Raw genomic sequence first — 21,425 nt, 5'->3', positions numbered from 1 at the left:
ACCGCGCCGCCCGTTCACCCCGTCGCCCGCCGTCGCTAACCGCCGACGCCCGTCGCCTCCCCGACCTAGAGGCGGCGCCTTGCCACCTCGACGTCGTCGACCAGGGCCACGCCGCCCTGTCCGCGACCGCTCCGTCGCCGGATCTCGGTGGACTGCCTCGTCCCCTTCACCCGCACCGCCGCCTGGACCTCGCCGGAGCCTCCCCATCGGACCTCGTCGTCTCCTTCCCGAGCCCCACTGCCCTGTCCCTACATTAGCGGTGAGACCCCCGGCCTCCTCTCCCCTTGTCCCCGCGTTCACCACGACCTCGCCGCACCCACGGTCGCGCCTTCGCGCGCGCGCCCGTGTCCAGACCACACCCACAGCGCCCGCGTGCCGGCGCTCGCGCTCCGGTCCACACGTGCTCACCCCGCGCCTAGGTCCCGCTCCAGTGCGCTCGGTGCCGCTGCTCATCGGCGCCGCCGTGTTCCCCCGCTGCCCCACGCCACTGGCCGCACTAGCGCCACCCCCCCTCGCCTCCGCCCGCCGTGGCCCGGCTGGCCGCGCCGGCCTTCCCCGTCGTCGGTGCCCCGGCGGCCTCGTCCTGCTTTGCGGGCGAGTGCCCGCTCGGGTGCGCCCGCACCCGGCGCTCGTGCCCTGTGCTCGCTCGGGTGCGCCCGCACCCAGTAGCCCGCCCCGCTAAGGCCCCATGGCCCTGTGACACTTGGGGCCCATGGCCCCAGAACGTTTATATATATATATATATATATATATATAAATTAAATAAATAATGATTAATAATTAATAATTAAATTGGTTAATTAATTAATCTTGATTAGACTAATTAATCATTTAATTAACCTGACTAATCTACTCATTAAACTACTTAATTTAGTTAGTTAGTTATCAGTCAATGACATGCGGGACCCACCGTCAGGTTGACCAGTCAACTCTGTTGACTGCTGACGTCAGCATGACATCATGCTGATGACATTATTCCATTTTCGAATTAATTTAAATAACTAATTAAATTCTAGAAATTAATAAAATCTTTAGAAAATCATAACTTTTAATCCGTAACTCGGATTAAATTATTTTCAACATGAAAGTTGCTCAGAACGACGAGACGAATCCGGATACGCAGCCCGTTCGTCCGCCACACATCCCTAGCATAGCAAACATGCAACTTTCCCCCTCCGGTTCATCTGTCCAAAAACGCGAAACTCCGGGAATACTTTCCCGGATGTTTCCCCCCTTCGTCGGTATCACTTACTACCGCGTCAGGGCACACCAAACACCGCGTATTATCTTGTTACGCTTTGTGATGCTTTGATTGTTCTGTTATTTATTGTGTTCCCTCTCCGTTACTTCTTTCCGATAGACCCCGAGACTGCCGGCGACCCCCAGTTCGACTACGGTGTTGGTGACTCGTCCTTCTTGCCAGAGCAACCAGGCAATCCCCCCCTTTGATCACCAGATATCGCCTACTCTTCTCTATACTGCTTGCATTAGAGTAGTGTAGCATGTTACTGCTTTCAGTTAATCCTATACTGCTGCATAGCCTGTCCTTGCTACTACTATTGTTACCTTTACCTGCTATCCTACTGCTTAGTATAGGATGCTAGTGTTCCATCAGTGGCCCTACACTCTTGTCCGTCTGCCATGCTATACTACTGGGTTGTGATCACTTCGGGAGGTGATCACGGGCAAATACTACATATACTTTACACTATTACATTACCTGTGATACTGTTCGGAGATGGGGGCTGGAAGGACAGGTGGCTCCATCCCGGTAGAGGTGGGCCTGGGTTCTCGACGGCCCCCGACTGTTACTTTGTGGCGGAGCGACAGGGCAGGTTGAGACCACCTAGGAGACAGGTGGGCATGTCCCTGTTCGGCGTTCGCGGATACTTAACACGCTTAACGAGATCTTGGTATTTGATCTGAGTCTGGCCATTTGGTCTATACGCACTAACCATCTAAGCGGGAGTAGTTATGGGTATCCCGGCGTCGTGGTATCAGCCGAAGCACTTAGTGACGTCAGCGACTGAGCGGCGCGCGCCGGATTGGACTGGAACGCCACTAGGCTAGGTCTGCTTCCGGCCGCCCACGCAACATGCAGGTGTGCTCAGGGCGATGGGCCCAGACCCCTGTGCGCTTAGGTTTAGACCGGCGTGCTGACCTCTCTGTTGTGCCTAGGTGGGGCTGCGACGTGTTGATCTTCCGAGGCCGGGCAATGACCCAGGAAAGTGTGTCCGGCCAAATGGGATCAAGCGTGTTGGGTTATGTGGTGCACCCCTGCAGGGAAGTTAATCTATTCGAATAGTCGTGATCTTCGGTAACAGGACGACTTGGAGTTGTACCTTGACCTTATGACAACTAGAACCGGATACTTAATAAAACACACCCTTCCAAGTTCCACGGACAACCCGGTGATCGATTTTCCACAGGGCGACGAGGGGAGGATCGCCGGGTAGGATTATGCTATGCGATGCTACTGGAGATGCTACTTGGAGTTGCTACTTGGAGATGCTACTTGGAGGACTTCAATCTACTCTCTTCTACTTGCTGCAAGACGGAGGCTGCCAGAAGCGTAGTCTTCGATAGGACTAGCTATCCCCCTCTTATTCTGGCATTATGTAGTTCAGTCCACTGATATGGCCTCCTTACACATATATCCATGCATATGTAGTGTAGTTCCTTGCTTGCGAGTACTTTGGATGAGTACTCACGGTTGCTTTCTCCCCCCTTTTTCCCCCTTTCCTTTCTTTTTGGTTGTCGCAACCAGATGCTGGAGTCCAGGAGCCAGACGCCACCGTCGACGACGACCCCTACTACACCGGAGGTGCCTACTACTACGTGCAGGCCGATGACAACGACCAGGAGTAGTTTAGGAGGATCCCAGGCAGGAGGCCTGCGCCTCTTTCGATCTGTATCCCAGTTTATGCTAGCCATCTTATGGAAACTTGTTTAACTTATGTCTGTACTCAGATATTGTTACTTCCGCTGACTCGTCTATGATCGAGCACTTGTATTCGAGCCCTCGAGGCCTCTGGCTTGTATTATGATGCTTCTATGACTTATTTATGTTTTAGAGTTGTGTTGTGATATCTTCCCGTGAGTCCCTGATCTTGATCGTACACATTTGCGTGCATGATTAGTGTACGATTGAATCGGGGGTGTCACAAGTTGGTATCAGAGCCGACTGCCTGTAGGAATCCCCCTTCCATACTCCTTGGCCGAAATCGAGTCTAGACTTTACAAAACTTTTACTAACTTGGTTGTGTGGCCCATGGGCCCACGTCGCCATTGGGTGGTATTAGGATCTTTTACTCCTCGATCTTACTCTGGGACTCTGATCTCTCTTCTATTTGGGTTAAATGATTTTTGCTAAATCTAACATTAGGATCTCGTTATCACTTTCACCCGGAGAGCCCCTTATTACTGATGATCGTCTGCTGCACCAGAAGACCCTGAAGATGCTCTCCGCTGTTAACTCGAGAACTTGTGTTCATCGCGTTTGCAATTCCCCTTCCACCGTAAACCCTTATGGATAACTACTTGCAGTTGTTATTCTTACATTCATCCCCAGTTGGTCTTGTTATTACAAGATACCCCGAAGTTTTCTCTATTGTTCCGAGAATACTTTGTGCCTACTGCCTAGCAGTTCTTTGCCACATGAATACCCCTTCAAATAAATCCTCGCACTTGTCGAGTATCCGCTCATCCCCAGTTGTTCATGTGTTTCACAAAAGTCTTTGAAATACTATTCAATCCTCCGAAACTCCTTAGCAGCTTTATTACTCTGCAAATACTTGTCTACTTGCATTATGGATGCTTCCCATATATCTAGCAATATTCACTAGTATCTTTTGACACCGTCATTTTGATCCTATTGATTTAACATGTGTGCGAATGCACACAATCATCTATCAACCCTTCTAAATTATCTTTCTGGCTCAGACATCATTTTTGAACATGAGCTGGTTCTCGACCAAACTATTGGTCGTCAATTGTGACTCTGGTCTATCCAACTTATTGGGCCTGAGGGGAGAGAGAGGGCAGCAGCCCAGGAGGGGTTACAGGAACCCCCCGCGGAAGTATTGGGCCTTAGTGGGCCTGAGGGGAGAGAGAGGGCAGCAGCCCAGGAGGTGGCGCGCCCCCTCCCATGAGGAGTCCGAATTGGACTAGGGGAGGGGGGCGCGGCCCCTCTTTCCCTCTCCCTCTCCCTCTCTTTCCTTCCCCTTCCCTCTTCCTAGTTGGACTAGGAAAGGGGAGTCCTACTCCCACTAGGAGGAGGACTCCCCCCTCCTTGGCGCGCCCCTAGGGCAGGCTGGCCTCCCCCCTTGCTCCTTTATATACGGGGGCAGGGGGCACCTCTAGACACACAAGTTGATCTTCGTGATCGTTCCTTAGCCGTGTGCGGCGCCCCCGTCCACCGTATTCCACCTCAGTCATATCGTTGCGGTGCTTAGGCGAAGCCCTGCGTCGGTAGAGCATCATCATCATCACCACACCATCGTGCTGACGGAACTCATCCCCGACACCCTGCTGGATCAGAGTCCAGGGATCGTCATCGAGCTGAATGTGTGATGAACTCGGAGGTGCCGTACGTTCGGTGCTTGGATCGGTCGGATCGTGAAGACGTACGACTACATCAACCGCGTTGTCATAACACTTCCGCTTACGGTCTACGAGGGTACATGGACAACACTCTCCCCTCTCGTTGCTATGCATCACCATGATCTTGCGTGTGCGTAGGATTTTTTTTGAAATTACTACGTTCCCTAACAGTGGCATCCGAGCCTGGTTTTATGCGTAGATGTCATATGCACGAGTAGAACACAAGTGAGTTGTGGGCGATACAAGTCATACTGCTTACCAGCATGTCATACTTTGGTTCAGCAGTATTGTGAGATGAAGCGGCCTGGACCGACATTACACGTGCGCTTATGCAAGACTAGTTTCACCGTTACGAGCACTCGTGCTTAAAGGTGATTGGCAGGTGTCTGTCTCTCTCACTTTAGTTGAACCGAGTATGGCTACGCCCGGTCCTTGCGAAGGTTAAAACAACACTAACTTGACAAACTATCGTTGTGGTTTTGATGCGTAGGTAAGAACGGTTCTTGCTCAGACCGTAGCAGCCACGTAAAATTTGCAGCAACAAAGTAGAGGACGTCTAACTTTTTTTTGCAGGGCATGTTGTGATGTGATATGGTCAAGACGTGATGCTATATTTTATTGTATGAGATGATCATGTTGTATGAGATAATCACTTGATTCAACTGGGAGTTTAATCTTCCTGATGATAGTGTCATTGACAGAATTCTTCAATCACTGCCACCAAGCTACAAGAGCCTCGTGATGAACTATAATATGCAAGGGATGGACACGACTATTCCCGAGCTCTTCGCAATGCTAAAAGCAGCGGAGGTAGAAATCAAGAAGGAGCATCAAGTGTTGATGGTTAACAAGACCACCAGTTTTAAGAAAAAGGGCAAAGGGAAGAAGAAGGGGAACTTCAAGAAGAACAACAAACAAGTTGCTGCTCAAGAGAATAAACCCAAGTCTGGACCTAAGCCTGAGACTGAGTGCTTCTACTGCAAGCAGACTGGACACTGGAAGCGGAACTGCCCCAAGTATTTGGCGGATAAGAAGGATGGCAAAGTGAACAAAGGTATATGTGATATACATGTTATTGATGTGTACCTTACTAATGCTCGCAGTAGTACATGGGTATTTGATACTGGTTCTGTTGCTAATATTTGCAACTCGAAACAGGGACTACGGATTAAGCGAAGATTGGCTAAGGACGAGGTGATGATGTGCGTGGGAAATGGTTCCAAAGTCGATGTGATCGCGGTCGGCACGCTACCTCTACATCTACCATCGGGATTAGTTTTAGACCTAAAAAATTGTTATTTGGTGCCAGCGTTGAGCAGGAACATTATATCTGGATCTTGATTGATGCGAGATAGTTATTCATTTAAATCAGAGAATAATGGTTGTTCTATTTATATGAGTAATATCTTTTATGGTCATGCACCCTTGAAGAGTGGTCTATTTTTATTCAATCTCGATATTAGTGATACACATATTCATAATATTGAAGCCAAAAGATGCAGAGTTGATAATAATAGTGCAACCTATTTGTGGCACTGCCGTTTAGGTCATATCGGTGTAAAGCGCATGAAGAAACTCCATACTGATGGACTTTTGGAATCACTTGATTATGAATCACTTGGTACTTGCGAACCATGCCTCATGGGCAAGATGACTAAAACGCCATTCTCCGGAACTATGGAGCGAGCAACTAATTTGTTGGAAATCATACATACTGATGTATGTGGTCCAATGAATATTGAGGCTCGCGGCGGGTATCGTTATTTTCTCACCTTCACAGATGATTTGAGCAGATATGGGTATATCTACTTGATGAAACAGAAGTCTAAAACATTTGAAAAGTTCAAAGAATTTTAGAGTGAAGTGGAAAATCATCGTAACAAGAAAATAAAATTTCTACGATCTGATCGTGGAGGAGAATATTTGAGTTACGAGTTTGGTTTACATTTGAAGCAATGCAGAATAGTTTCGCAACTCACGCCACCCAGAACACCACAGCGAAATGGTGTGTCCGAACGTCGTAATCGTACTTTACTGAATATGGTGCAATCTATGATGTCTCTTACTGATTTACCGCTATCATTTTGGGGTTATGCTCTAGAGACATCCGCATTCATGTTAAATAGGGCACCATCAAAATCCGTTGAGACGACGCCTTATGAACTGTGGTTTGGCAAGAAACCAAAGTTGTCGTTTCTTAAAGTTTGGGGCTGCGATGCTTATGTGAAGAAACTTCAACCAGATAAGCTCGAACCCAAATCGGAGAAATGTGTCTTCATAGGATACCCAAAAGAGACTATTAGGTACACCTTCTATCACAGATCTGAGGGCAAGATTTTTGTTGCTAAATTCGGATCCTTTCTAGAGAAGGAGTTTCTCTCGAAAGAAGTGAGTGGGAGGAAAGTAGAACTTGATGAGATAATTGTACCTGCTCCCTTATTGGAAAGTAGTTCATCACAAGAACCGGTTCCTGTGACAACTACACAAATTAGTGAGGAAGCTAATGATATTGATGATGAAACTTCAGATCAAGTTTCTACCGAACCTCGTAGGTCTACCAGATAAGATCCGCACCAGAGTGGTATGGTAATCCTATTCTGGAAGTCATGTTACTTGACCATGGCGAACCTATGAACTATGAGGAAGTGATGATGAGCCCAGATTCCGCAAAATGGCTTGAAGCCATGAAATCTGAGATTGGATCCATGTATGAGAACAAAGTATGGACTTTGGTTGATTTGCCCGATGATCGGCAAGCCATTGAGAATAAATGGATCTTCAAGAAGAAGACTGACGCTGATGGTAATGTAACTGTCTACAAAGCTCGACTTGTTGCGAAAGGTTTTTGACAAGTTCAAGGGGTTGACTACGATGAGACTTTCTCACCCGTAGCGATGCTTAAGTCTGTCCGAATCATGTTAGCAATTGCCGCATTTTATGATTATGAAATTTGGCAAATGGATGTTAAAACTGCATTCCTGAATGGATTTCTGGAAGAAGAGTTGTATATGATGCAACCAGAAGGTTTTGTCGATCCAAAAGGTGCTGACAAAGTGTGCAAGCTCTAGCGATCCATTTATGGACTGGTGCAAGCATCTCGGAGTTGGAATAAACGCTTTGATAGTGTGATCAAAGCATATGGTTTTATACAGACTTTTGGAGAAGCCTGTATTTACAAGAAAGTGAGTGGGAGCTCTGTAGCATTTCTGATATTATATGTAGATGACATATTATTAATTGGAAATGATGTAGAATTTCTGGATAGCATAAAGGGATACTTGAATAAAAGTTTTTCAATGAAATACCTCGGTGAAGCTGCTTACATATTAGGCATCAGGATCTATAGAGATAGATCAAGACGCTTAATTGGACTTTCACAAAGCACATACCTTGATAAAGTTTTGAAAAAGTTCAAAATGGATCAGGCAAAGAAAGGGTTCTTGCCTGTATTACAAGGTGTGAAGTTGAGTCAAACTCAATGCCCGACCACAGCAGAAGATAGAGAAAAATGAAAGATGTTCCCTCTGCTTCAGCCATAGGCTCTATCATGTATGCAATGCTGTGTACCAGACCTGACGTATGCTTAGCAATAAGCTTGGCAGGTAGGTATCAAAGTAATCCAGGAGTGGATCACTGGACAGCGGTCAAGAACATCTTGAAATACCTGAAAAGGACTAAGGATATGTTTCTCGTTTATGAAGGTGACAAAGAGCTAGTCGTAAATGGCTACGTCGATGCAAGCTTTGACACTGATCCGGACGATTCTAAATCGCAAACCGGATACGTGTTTTTATTAAACGATGGAGCTGTAAGTTGGTGCAGTTCTAAACAAAGCATCATGGCGGGATCTACATCCGAAGCGGAGTACATAGCTGCTTCGGAAGCAGCAAATGAAGGAGTCTGGATGAAGGAGTTCATTTCCGATCTAGGTGTCATACCTAGTGCATCGGGGCCAATGAAGATCTTCTGTGACAATACTGGTGCAATTGCCTTGGCAAAGGAATCCAGATTTCACAAGTGGACCAAGCACATCAAGAGACGCTTCAATTCCATCCGGGACCAAGTCCACGTGGGAGACATAGAGATTTGTAAGATACATACGGATCTGAATGTTGCAGACCCGTTGACTAAGCCTCTTCCACGAGCAAAACATGATCAGCACCAAGACTCCATGGGTGTTAGAATCATTACTGTGTAATCTAGATTATTGACTCTAGTGCAAGTGGGAGACTGAAGGAAATATGCCCTAGAGGCAATAATAAAGTTATTATTTATTTCCTCATATCATGATAAATGTTTATTATTCATGCTAGAATTGTATTACCCGGAAACATGATACATGTGTGAATACATAGACAAACATAATGTCACTAGTATGCCTCTACTTGACTAGCTCATTAATCAAAGATGGTTATGTTTTCTAACCATAGACATGTGTTGTCATTTGATTAACGGGATCACATCATTAGGAGAATGATGTGATTGACTTGACCCATTCCATTAGCCTAGCACTTGATCGTTTAGTATGTTGTTATTGCTTTCTTCATGACTTATACAAAGTTCCTACAACTATGAGATTATGCAACTCCCATTTACCGGAGGAACACTTTGTGTTCTACCAAACGTCACAAGTAACTGGGTGATTATAAAGGAGCTCTACAGGTGTCTCCAATGGTACATGTTGAGTTGGCATATTTCAAGATTAGGTTTTGTCACTCCGATTGTCGGAGAGGTATCTCTGGGCCCTCTCGGTAATGCACATCACTATAAGCCTTGCAAGAAATGTGGCCAATGAGTTGGTTACGGAATGATGTATTACGTAACGAGTAAAGAGACTTGCCGGTAACGAGATTGAACTAGGTATTGGATACCGACGATCGAATCTCGGGCAAGTAACATACCGATGACAAAGGGAACAATGTATGTTGTTATGCAGTTTGACCGATAAAGATCTTCGTAGAATATGTAGGAGCCAATATGAGCATCCAGGTTCCGCTATTGGTTATTGACCGGAAACAGTTCTAGGTCATGTCTACATAGTTCTCGAACCCGTAGGGTCCGCACGCTTAACGTTACGATGACAGTTTTATTATGAGTTTATAAGTTTCTATGTACCGAAGGTTGTTCAGAGTCCCGGATGTGATCACGGAAATGACGAGGAGTCTCGAAATGGTCGAGACATAAAGATTGATATATTGGACGACTATATTCGAACACCGAAAGTGTTCCGGGTGATTTCGGAGAAAACCGGAGTGCCGGATGGGTTACCGGAACCCCTCGGGGAAGTATTGGGCCTTAGTGGGCCTGAGGGGAGAGAGAGGGCAGCAGCCCAGGAGGTGGTGTGCCCCCTCCCATGAGGAGTCCGAATTGGACTAGGGGAGGGGGGCGCGGCCCCTCTTTCCCTCTCCCTCTCCCTCTCTTTCCTTTCCCCTTCCCTCTTCCTAGTTGGACTAGGAAAGGGGAGTCCTACTCCCACTAGGAGGAGGACTCCCCCCTCCTTGGTGCGCCCCTAGGGCCGGCCGGCCTCCCCCCTTGCTCCTTTATATACGGGGGCAAGGGGGCACCTCTAGACACACAAGTTGATCTTCGTGATCGTTCCTTAGCCGTGTGCGGTGCCCCCCTCCACCATATTCCACCTCAGGCATATCGTTGTGGTGCTTAGGCGAAGCCCTGCGTCGGTAGTACATCATCATCTTCACCACGCAGTCGTGCTGACGGAACTCATCCCCGACACCCTGCTGGATCGGAGTCCGGGGATCGTCATCGAGCTGAACGTGTGCTGAACTCGGAGGTGCCGTACGTTCGGTGCTTGGATCGGTTGGATCGTGAAGACGTATGACTACATCAACCGCGTTGTCATAACGCTTCCGCTTACGGTCTACGAGGGTACGTGGACAACACTCTCCCCTCTCGTTGCTATGCATCACCATGATCTTGCGTGTGCGTAGCAATTTTTTTGAAATTACTACGTTCCCTAAAAGTTACCACTACCGATTCGAAACTTTTTAGTATGCAAGATAGGGGGTTCTTCGACCGGAGCCTCAGAATTTTCCATGATATCATTATTGTCCATATCGACGATAATCTCCCCAATTTCAGACATAACGGGAAGCAAAAGCAAGGAGGAAGAAAGCGAGCGAAAGAGAGAGGAGGAGATTGGGAAAGAGAGGGCGAATAAAACGGCAAGGGTGAAGTGGGGGAGAGGAAAACGAGAGGAAAATGACAAATAATGTAAATGCGAGGGAGATGGGTTTGTGATGGGTACTTGGTATGTCTTGACTTGAGCAAAGACCTCCCCGGCAATGACGCCAAAAATCCTTCTTGCTACGTCTTGAGCTTGCGTTGGTTTTCCTTGAAGAGGAAAGGGTGATGCAGCAATAGTAGCGTAAGTATTTCCCTCAGTTTTTGAGAACTAAGGTATCAATCCAGTAGGAGGTTCCTCAAAAGTCCCACGCACCTACACAAACAAACAAAGAACTCGCAACCAACGCAATAAAGGGGTTGTAAATCCCTTCACGACCACTTGCGAAAGTGAAATCTAATAGAGATAGTATGATAAGATAAATATATTTTTGGTATTTTATAATATAGATGCAAAAAGTAAATATGCAAATAAAAGTAGATTGGAAACTTATATGATAAAAGATAGACCCGGAGGCCATAGGTTTCACTAGAGGCTTCTCTCAAGATAGCATAAGTATTACGGAGGGTGAACAAATTACTGTCGAGCAATTGATAGAAAAGCGAATAATTATGAGATTATCTAGGCACGATCATGTATATAGGCATCACGTCCGTGACAAGTAGACCGACTCCTTCCTGCATCTACTACTATTACTCCACACATCGACCGACTCCTGCCTGCATCTAGAGTATTAAGTTCATAAGAACAGAGTAACACCATAAGCAAGATGACATGATGTAGAGGGATAAATTCATGCAATATGATATAAACCCCATCTTTTTTATCCTCGATGGCAACAATACAATACGTGCCTGGCAACCCTTTCTGTCACTGGGTAAGGACACCGCAAGATTGAACCCAAAGCTAAGCACTTCTCCCATGGCAAGAAAGATCAATCTAGTAGGCCAAACCAAACTGATAATTCGAAGAGACTTGCAAAGATAACTCAATCATACATAAAAGAATTCAAAGGAGATTCAAATATTTCTCATAGATAAGCTTGATCATAAACCCACAATTCATCGGATCTCGACAAACACACCACAAAAAGAGTTTACATCGAATAGATCTCCACAAGAGAGGGGGAGAACATTGTATTGAGATCCAAAAAAAGAGAAGAAGCCATCTAGCTAATAACTATGGACCCGAAGGTCTGTGGTAAACTACTCACAACTCATCGGAGGGGCTATGGTGTTGATGTCGAAGCCCTCCGTGGTTGATTCCCCCTCCGGCGGAGCACCGGCGAAGGCTCCAAGATGGGATCTCACGGATACAGAAGGTTACGGCGGTGGAAATTGTGTTTCGTTGGCTCCCTGGATGTTTTCGGGATACGTAGGCTTATATAGGAGGAAGAAGTATGTCGGTGGCCGCCCGAGGGGCCCACGAGACAGGGGGGCGCGCCCTATAGGGTGGCGCCCTACCCTCTCATGGCTGCCTCGGCTGCTTCTTGACTTGCACTCCAAGTCCTCTGGATCACGTTCGTTCCAAAAATCACGCTCCCGAAGGTTTCATTTTGTTTGGACTCCACTTGATATTCCTTTTCTTCGAAATAATGAAATAGGCAAAAAAACAGCAATACGGGCTGGGCCTTCGGATAGTAGGTTAGTCCCAAAAATGATATAAATGCGTAAAATAAAGCCCATAAACATCCAAAAGGGGTAATATAATAGCATGGAACAATCAAAAATTATAGATATGTTGGAGACGTATCAAGGGCAGACAACAAGGTGGTGCTTGATTACCTCCCTGGGAACACCGGGGATGTCAGATGGTTGCCAAGCAAACGCATCGACATTCGCCCGCGAGAAGGCAACAAGTGCGCTTTCCTATTTGCCATCAAGGGTGGAGCTGATGGTGAACTTATAATCAGTGCCATCCAGCCCTGCCGGGACCTTCTTTACAGCAGGCGAGGCAATCTTGGATCTCTTGCTAGTGGAACTTTCTAGCAACTGATCGACGGGTGCAGCGCACTCCGGTGAGGCGCACTTCCCGGATTCCTTGTCGGCATCCCTGCTAGCTTCTTTCCTTTGTTGTTTTCCTTGGTGGGAGTTGCAGCTTCAATGGCCTCGACAGCGACTGCATCCCGGTACATCTTATCCACGCAAATGATTGCATCTTTCTTGTCTGACATGGTGGAAATGACACCCATTGGCCCTGGCATTTTCTGTGTGTTATAGGCATAGTGAGATGCCGCCATGAATTTTGGCAGAGCTGGACGACCAAGAATCCCATTGTACGGCAAGGGGAGCTCGACCACATCAAACACAACTCTCTTGGTCCGATAGTTTAGTTCTCCACCAAACGTCACCGACAGCGTAATCTTCCCCTTAGGACGACTCTCGTCGGGGTTGATTCCTTGAAATGTGCCAGTAATCTTGAGCTCTTCATCTGATATTTGAAGTTTGCTAATCACTTTGGGGGAAATCCGAATCAACCTTGCCCCACCGTCACCTAACATATTTGTGACCTTGAGGTTGCGGATTGTTGGCGAAACCAACAACGGCAAACACCCTACCGAAGTGGTGCGGTCAGGGTGATCCTCTTCATCAAAGATGATAGGCGTGTGGGATCAATTGAGTGGCTTCCGGGAATCTACTGCTGGCTCTACGGCATTGACCTCATGCTCCTACTGTTTGAGCTGGCGGTGAGAGGAGTGCAAAGCTGCACTTTCGTCAATGCACAGGGCCTTAGTTGCTTTCTCGAACTCTTGCTTACTGGTTTCCTCATCATCCACTTCATCAGTTTCATCATCACCTTCCTTTTTTTCATGGCCTCTCGCACGCTTTTCATGCTGCTGGGGAGTCTTGTGATAACCCACAAGTATAGGGGATCACAACAACTTTCGAGGGTAGAGTATTCAACCCAAATTTGTTGATTCGACACAAGGGGAGCCAAAGAATATTCTTGAGTATTAGCAGTTGAGTTGTAAATTCAACCACACCTGGATAACTTAGTATCTGCAGCTAAGTATTTAGTAGCAGAAGTGGTATGATAGTAATGGTAACGGTAGCAAAAGTAAAGATAAATGTTTTTTGGTTTTTTGTAGTAGTTGTAACAGTAGCAACGGAAAAGTAAATAAGCGAAGAACAATATATGAAAAGCTCGTAGGCAATGCATCAGTGATGGATAATTATGCCGGATGCGATTCCTCATGCAATAGTTATAACATAGGGTGATATAGAACTAGCTCCAATTCATCAATGTAATGTAGGCATGTATTCCGTAAATAGTCATACATGCTTATGGAAAAGAACTTGTATGACGTCTTTTGTCCTACCCTCCCGTGTTTAGCGGGGTCCTAGCAGAAATTAAGGGATATTAAGGCCTCCTTTTAATAGAGAACCAGAACAAAGCATTAGCACATAGTGAATACATGAACTCCTCAAACTACGGTCATCACCGAGAAGTATCCCGATTATTGTCACTTCGGGGTTGTCAGATCATAACACATAATAGGTGACTATAGACTTGCAAGATAGGATCAAGAACACACATATATTCATGAAAACATAATAGGTTCAGATCTGAAATCATGGCACTCGGGCCCTAGTGACAAGCATTAAGCATAGCAAAGTCATAGCAACATCAATCTCAGAACATAGTGGATACTAGGGATCAAACCCTAACAAAACTAACTTGATTACATGGTAAATCTCATCCAACCCATCACCGTCCAGCAAGCCTACGATGGAATTACTCACGCACGTCGGTGAGCATGATGAAATTGGTGATGGAGGATGGTTGATGATGACGACAGCGACGAATCCCCCTCTCCGGAGCCCCGAACAGACTCCAGATTAGCCCTCCCGAGAGAGATTAGGGCTTGGCGGCAGCTCCGTGTCGTAAAACGCAATGAAACTTTCTCTCTGATTTTTTTCTCCCCGAACGTGAATATATGGAGTTGGAGTTGACGCCGGTGGAGGTCCAGGGGGCCCATGAGATAGGAGGTCGCGTCCTAGGGGGGCGCCCTCCTGTCTCGTGGACAGGCTGTGGGCCCCCTGGCATTAATTCTTTCACCAAAAATTCTTATTCATTCCAAAAAGTGCCTCCGTGGATTTCCAGGACATTCCGAGAACTTTTCTTTTCTACACATAAAACAACATCATGGTAGTTCTGCTGAAAACAGCATCAGTCCGGATTAGTTTCATTCAAATCATGCAAGTTAGTGTCCAAAACAAGGGTAAAAGTGTTTGGAAAAGTAGATACATTGGAGACGTATCAACTCCCCCAAGATTAAACCTTTGCTTGTCCTCAAGCAATTCAGTTGATAAACTGAAAGTGATAAAGAAAAACTTTTACAAACTTTATTTGCTCTTGTTGTTGTAACATGAAAAGCCAGCATTCAAGTTTCAGCAAATATTATGAACTAACCAAACTCACAATAACACATAGGTCTCACAATTACTCATATCAATAACATAATCAGCTAGCGAGTCATAATAATAAAACACGGATAACAACACTTTCTCAAAATAATCATAACATGATATAACAAAATGGTATCTCGCTAGCCCTTCCTGAGACCGCAAAACATAAATGTAGAGCACCTTTAAAGATTAAGGACTGACTAAACATTGTAATTAATGGTAAAAGAGATCCAGTCAAGTTATACCCAATATAAACCAATAATAATGAATGCAAATAACAGTGTGCTCTCCAGCGGGTGCTTTTAATTAGAAGGGTGATGACTCAACATAAAAGTAAATAGATAGGCCCTTCGCAGAGGGAAGCAGGGATTTGTAGACGTGTCAGAGCTCGATTTTAAAATAGAGATTGAATAACATTTTGAGCGGCATACTTTTGTTGTCAACGCAAAAACTATGAGATGGCTGTATCTTCCATACTAAATGCATTATAGACAGTTCCCAAACAGAATGGTAAAGGTTTATACTCCCCCAACCACCAACAAGCATCAATCCATGGCTTGCTCGAAACAACGAGTGCCTCCAACATACAACAGCCCTCGGGGAGTTTTGTTTAATTATTTTGATTTGCTTTGATCATTTTGGATCATGGGACTGGGCATCCCGGTTATCGGCCCTTTCTCGTGAATGAGGAGCGGAGTCCGCTCCTCGTGAGAATAACCCATCTAGCATGGAAGATATAGGCAGCCCTAGTTGTAACATGAGCTGCTCGAGCATACAAAACAGAATTTCATTTGAAGGTTTAGAGTTTGGCACATACAAATTTACTTGGAACGGCAGTCAAATACCGCATATAGGAAGGTATAGTGGACTCATACGGAATAATTTTGGGGTTTAAGGAGCTTGGATGCACAAGCAGTATTCCCGCTTAGTACAGGTGAAGGCTAGCAAAAGACTGGGAAGCGACCAACTGAGAGAGCGACAACAGTCGTAAGCATGCATTAAAATTAATTCACACCGAGTATAAGCATGAGTATGATATAATCCACCATGAACATATATATCATGAAGGCTATGTTGATTTGATTCAACTACTGTAACATCCTAAATTTTCTAATTTGGTATGTTAATAGGATCATTCTTTTTCATCATGATTGCTATGCATATTAGAATTTTCTGAATATTCAAAGCATTTTCCAACAAGGCAATATATTTGGAGTGGAGATAATATGACTTCTTCCCTATTCATTATATTTGGAAAATCCTAAGAATATATTCTGGAGTCTACATAAATTATTTTGGCTTTGTAGAAACACAAAATTATTTTATAGTTGTTATATAATGCTCTTTATATGCTTGTATTGCATAGTATATATATTTGTTTAAAGTGCATTGGTGTTTTAAAAATGTTCACTGTATTTTATATTAGTGTTAATATTTTAGTGTGTGTTCTGGTATTTTTAGGTATCTGTATGTTATTTTTTTTTAGCCATTTAAATGCCCCGTAGTCTGTAGAGTATTATTTTGTCCAGAGTTTACTGTTCACCTGGACCGCAGAGAGCGCACCCAGTCTCTACACGTCGCCCACGCGAGCGACGCAGCAACAGCCGCTAGCAGGCCTTCGGCCCATTTCAGCGAAGCCGCAGCCCAACCCGTAGCTCCCTCTCTTTCTTGTTTTTTTCCCTTCTTCTCACCTCTCTCACGCTGACTGCTCTGGCCCGCCTGTCATCTTCTCCTCCTTGCCGTGTTCTTCCTGGACAGTGAGTCCGATCCCAAATCCTCGCCTGTTTCGATCGATTCTCGACCCCTAGGCCCGCGGGAGACATCCTATATAAGATCTCCATCTCCTCCTGGTCCAATTTTTGGAAAAATCTCACGCTCCCATGCCCTGGAACTCCCGATCCGATCTCGCCGGAGTTCGGCCGCAGAAGCTCCTTCGCCGGTCGTTTCCGTCAACGCAGAAGGTTCCCAGCGCCCCTTACCCTCGGTTGTCTTCGCCTTGTCCTCCTCTCCCTCGATCACCTACTAGTTCTCGCAGGGGAGCACTAGAACGAGCGCTAGGACCTCCGCCCGAAGCAGAAGCCGCTGTCGCCTCTCCAGCCGGACCTCACCGACGTTAGCAGAAGCCCCGGCCGTTTCCGAGGACGGTTTCGAGTTCGCCGCCTCTCTCCGCACATCATCCCTTCGTCCCCGAGCTCGGGAGGCCTCTCCAGAGAGCGTACGCTCCAAGTCCGAGCCACGCCACGCCGTCTTCCTCAAGTCCGACGGCCAACCTCTGTTCTTCTCCGGTGAGTCGCCTTGCACCGTCCGATCCCTCTCCAATGGCCAAGATTAGATCTGTTGTTTTTATTTAAGGCCGAACCATTTTTCTCTAGTTACCGGCCGTTCGTTGCTTAAGCGTAGCAGCAAACAGCCTCCAGCCTATCACAGTGTGCCACGTGGCATGTCCACAGCAGCCGCGGCAGTTCTTCCCAGAACGCTGTTATGGCATAACTTCTCTTTGCAGATTTCATATCAAATTTTCATTTAGGTATATCATGAGATCCGTAACTCCAAATTCATCAATTCTTTTTCCTGTGTACTCGTAGTGACCAGGAGAATATCGTAGAACCAAGATTTCACAGTTTTGAATTGTTTAAATTGAATTTGCTCAAATTTAGAATTTATCTTCCGGAGGCCATATCTTTTAAACCGTTGATCCAAATTAGTTGATTCTTTTTGCATTGTGATCCTACTAGCATGTAGATAATATATACCTACTGATATGTTTTCTTATTTAAGTTTTATTTGAATTACTTGCTGTTAACTTTAATGTGGTGTTATGCGAATGCGGTTTATTTATCGGTGCCTTCGTTATCGTATAGATTGTCCGGAGCGTGAAGCGGATCAGAATTAATCGTTAGAGTACTTCAACACCGTTCAAGGCAAGTTGCACTTTTGTTATGCTCATCCTATATGACTACTATGCACTGTTATGATATTTTATATGCTTGGTGTGATTCTTATATTGCTTGTCACCTTGTGCTTGTCCTATTTGCATTGTTTAATTGTATGCTCGGATTTGCTATGGTAGACGTGGGTATGTGTCGAGTGATCCATGAAAGTGGTGAGTGTTTATAGCCGTAGGTTCGGGATTATTAACCAGGTGTATGCGTCACTGGCAGAGCGCTCTATTGTCCCTAGAGAATGCGCCATTGGCAGAGCGCACTTGAGGCGAGGTTTAGTTTTCGGAACATAAATCAGGTGAATGCGTCCTTGGCAGAGCGCTCTATTGTTCCTAGAGAATGCGCCACTGACAGAGCGCACTTGAGAGATACTTCTGAAGTTCTTGTCATGTTTATTTAGAATCTTTGGGTTATCCTGGGCGAGTAAATTAGAGGCGGTTGTGAGTTCAGGTAGTGGAGGTAGGGGAAGACATTCTTCTCCAAACTAACATGTGTGTTTTGTTTGTCATACATTGCTTTGTGGATGTAGGTTTGCTATATCATATTGTGTGATTTGCCAATACATTCAATGTATTGAACCTTTGTGGCTGCAACTTATCATGTTTTAGGATTTTCGGATGATCAATGAGATACATGTGACGCCCCCGATTCAATCGTACACTAATCATGCACGCAAATGTGTACGATCAAGATCAGGGACTCACGGGAAGATATCACGACACAACTCTACAAATAAAATAAGTCATACAAGCATCATAATACAAGCCAGGGGCCTCGAGGGCTCGAATACAAGTGCTCGATCATAGACGAGTCAGCGGAAGCAACAATATCTGAGTACAGACATAAGTTAAACAAGTTTGCCTTAAGAAGGCCAGCACAAACAGGGATACAGATCGAAAGAGGCGCAGGCCTCCTGCCTGGGATCCTCCTAAACTACTCCAGGTCGTCATCAGCGGGCAGCACGTAGTAGTAGGCACCTCCAGTGTAGTAGGGGTCGTCGTCGACGGTGGCGTCTGGCTCCTGGACTCCAGCATCTGGTTGCGACAACCAGAAAGGAAGGAAAAGGGGAAAAAAGGGGGGAGAAAGCAACCGTGAGTACTCATCCAAAGTACTCGCAAGCAAGGAACTACACTACATATGCATGGGTATATGTGTAAAGGGCCATATCGGTGGACTGAACTGCAGAATGCCAGAATAAGAGGGGGATAGCTAGTCTTATCGAAGACTACGCTTCTGGTCACCTTCGTCTTGCAACAGGCAGAAGAGGGTAGGTCGAAGTCCTCCAAGTAGCATCTCCAAGTAACATCTCATAGCATAATCCTACCCGGCGATCCCCTCCTCATATCCCTGAGGTAGAGCGACCACCGGTTGTATCTGGCACTTGGAAGGGTGTGTTTTATTAAGTATCCGGTTCTAGTTGTCATAAGGTCAAGGTACAACTCCAAGTCGTCCTGTTACCGAAGATCACGGCTATTCGAATAGATTAACTTCCCTGCAGGGGTGCACCACATAGCCCAACACGCTCGATCCCATTTGGCCGGACACACTTTCCTGGGTCATGCCCGGCCTCGGAAGATCAACACGTCGCAGCCCTACCTAGGCTCAATAGAGAGGCCAGCACGCCGGTCTAAACCTAAGCGCGCAGGGGTCTGGGCCCATCGCCCTGAGCACACCTGCACGTTGCGTACGCGACCGGTGAGCAGACCTAGCAACCTCCATTACAAAGGAAGTTGCGTTAACGCAGTCCAACCCGGCGCGCGCCGCTCAGTCGCTGACGTCACGAAGTGCTTCGGCTGATACCACGACGTCGGGATACCCATAACTACTCCCACGTAGATGGTTAGTGCGTATAGGCTCGTAGCCAGACTCAGATCAAATACCAAGATCTCGTTAAGCGTGTTAAGTGTCCGCGAACGCCGAACAGGGCCAGGCCCACCTCTCTCCTAGGCGGTCTCAACCTGCCCTGTCGCTCCGCCACAAAGATCCACACAGAGGGCCGTCGGGACAAAGGTCCTTTCAGCCCCCAATCCGTGAATCACTCGCGGGTACTCTTCGAGCTGACCCGACTTTAGTCACCATCTGTATAGTATGTATGTATGTATATACCCGTGATCACCTCCCGAGTGATCACGGCCCAATAGTATAGCAAGGCAGACTGACAAGAATGTAGGGCCAATGATGATAAACTAGCATCCTATACTAAGTATTTAGGATTGCGGTTAAAGGTATCAACAGTAGTAACAAGGACAGGCTATGCATCAGGATAGGTATAACAGAAAGCAGTAACATGCTACACTACTCTAATGCAAGCAGTATAGAGTAGAATAGGCGATATCTGGTGATCAAAGGGGGGGCTTGCCTGGTTGCTCTGGCAAGAGAGAGGGGTCGTCAACTCCGTAGTCGAACTGGTCAGTAGCAGCGTCGGTCTCGTAGTCTACCGGAGAGAAGAGGGGGGAGAAATAATGAATACAAAGCAAACAAAGCACCACAAAATATATCAAGGCAATACGCGGTGTTCGGTGTGCCCTAACGCGGTAGTAGGTGATACCGACGAAGGGGGAAAACATCCGGGAAAGTATTCCCGGTGTTCCGCGTTTTCGGACCGGTGAACCGGAGGGGGAAAGTTGCGTGTTCGGTATGCTAGGGGTGTGTGGCGGACGAACGGGCTGCGTAACCGGATTCGTCTCGTCGTTCTAAGCAACTTTCATGTAGAAAGTATTTTCATCCGAGTTACGGATTAAAAGATATGATTTTTTAAAGATTTTATTAATTTCTGAAATTTAATTAATTATTTAATTAATTCAAAAATGAATTAATGACATCAGCATGATGTCATGCTGACATCAGCAGTCAACAGAGTTGACTGGTCAACCTGACCAGTGGGTCCCACTGGTCAGTGGCACATTTTAATTAACAGATTAATAAAACTAATCATAATTAATTAAGGGGGTGGGCCCCACTGTCATACTAATTAATTAGCTAATTAACAGTAGTTAATTAAGTTAATTAATCATTAGGTTAATTAATTTTAATTGGTTAATTTAATTAGAAATAATTAAGTTAATTAATTAGTTAATTAATTAATTTCATGATTTATTTATTATTATTATTATTTTCTAATTATTTTTATTTTATATTTTTTTTATTTTTATTTTATTAAAATGTTCTTTGGGCGGGGCCCACTTGTCATTGGCCCCGGGGCGGGGCCCAACCACCAGTGGCTCCAGGGGCCTAATGGGGCGGGTCGAGCACTGGCGCCCGACAGGGCGCCCGGGGGCGCTGGCGAGGCGTGAAGCGGGGCGAGGCCGCGGTGGTGCACGGGCGGCCGTG

The sequence above is a fragment of the Triticum dicoccoides genome, chromosome 1B (genome assembly GCF_002162155.2).
Source record: "Triticum dicoccoides isolate Atlit2015 ecotype Zavitan chromosome 1B, WEW_v2.0, whole genome shotgun sequence".
Classification (NCBI taxonomy): Eukaryota; Viridiplantae; Streptophyta; class Magnoliopsida; order Poales; family Poaceae; genus Triticum; species Triticum dicoccoides.
This window is presented reverse-complemented; position numbering follows the sequence as displayed.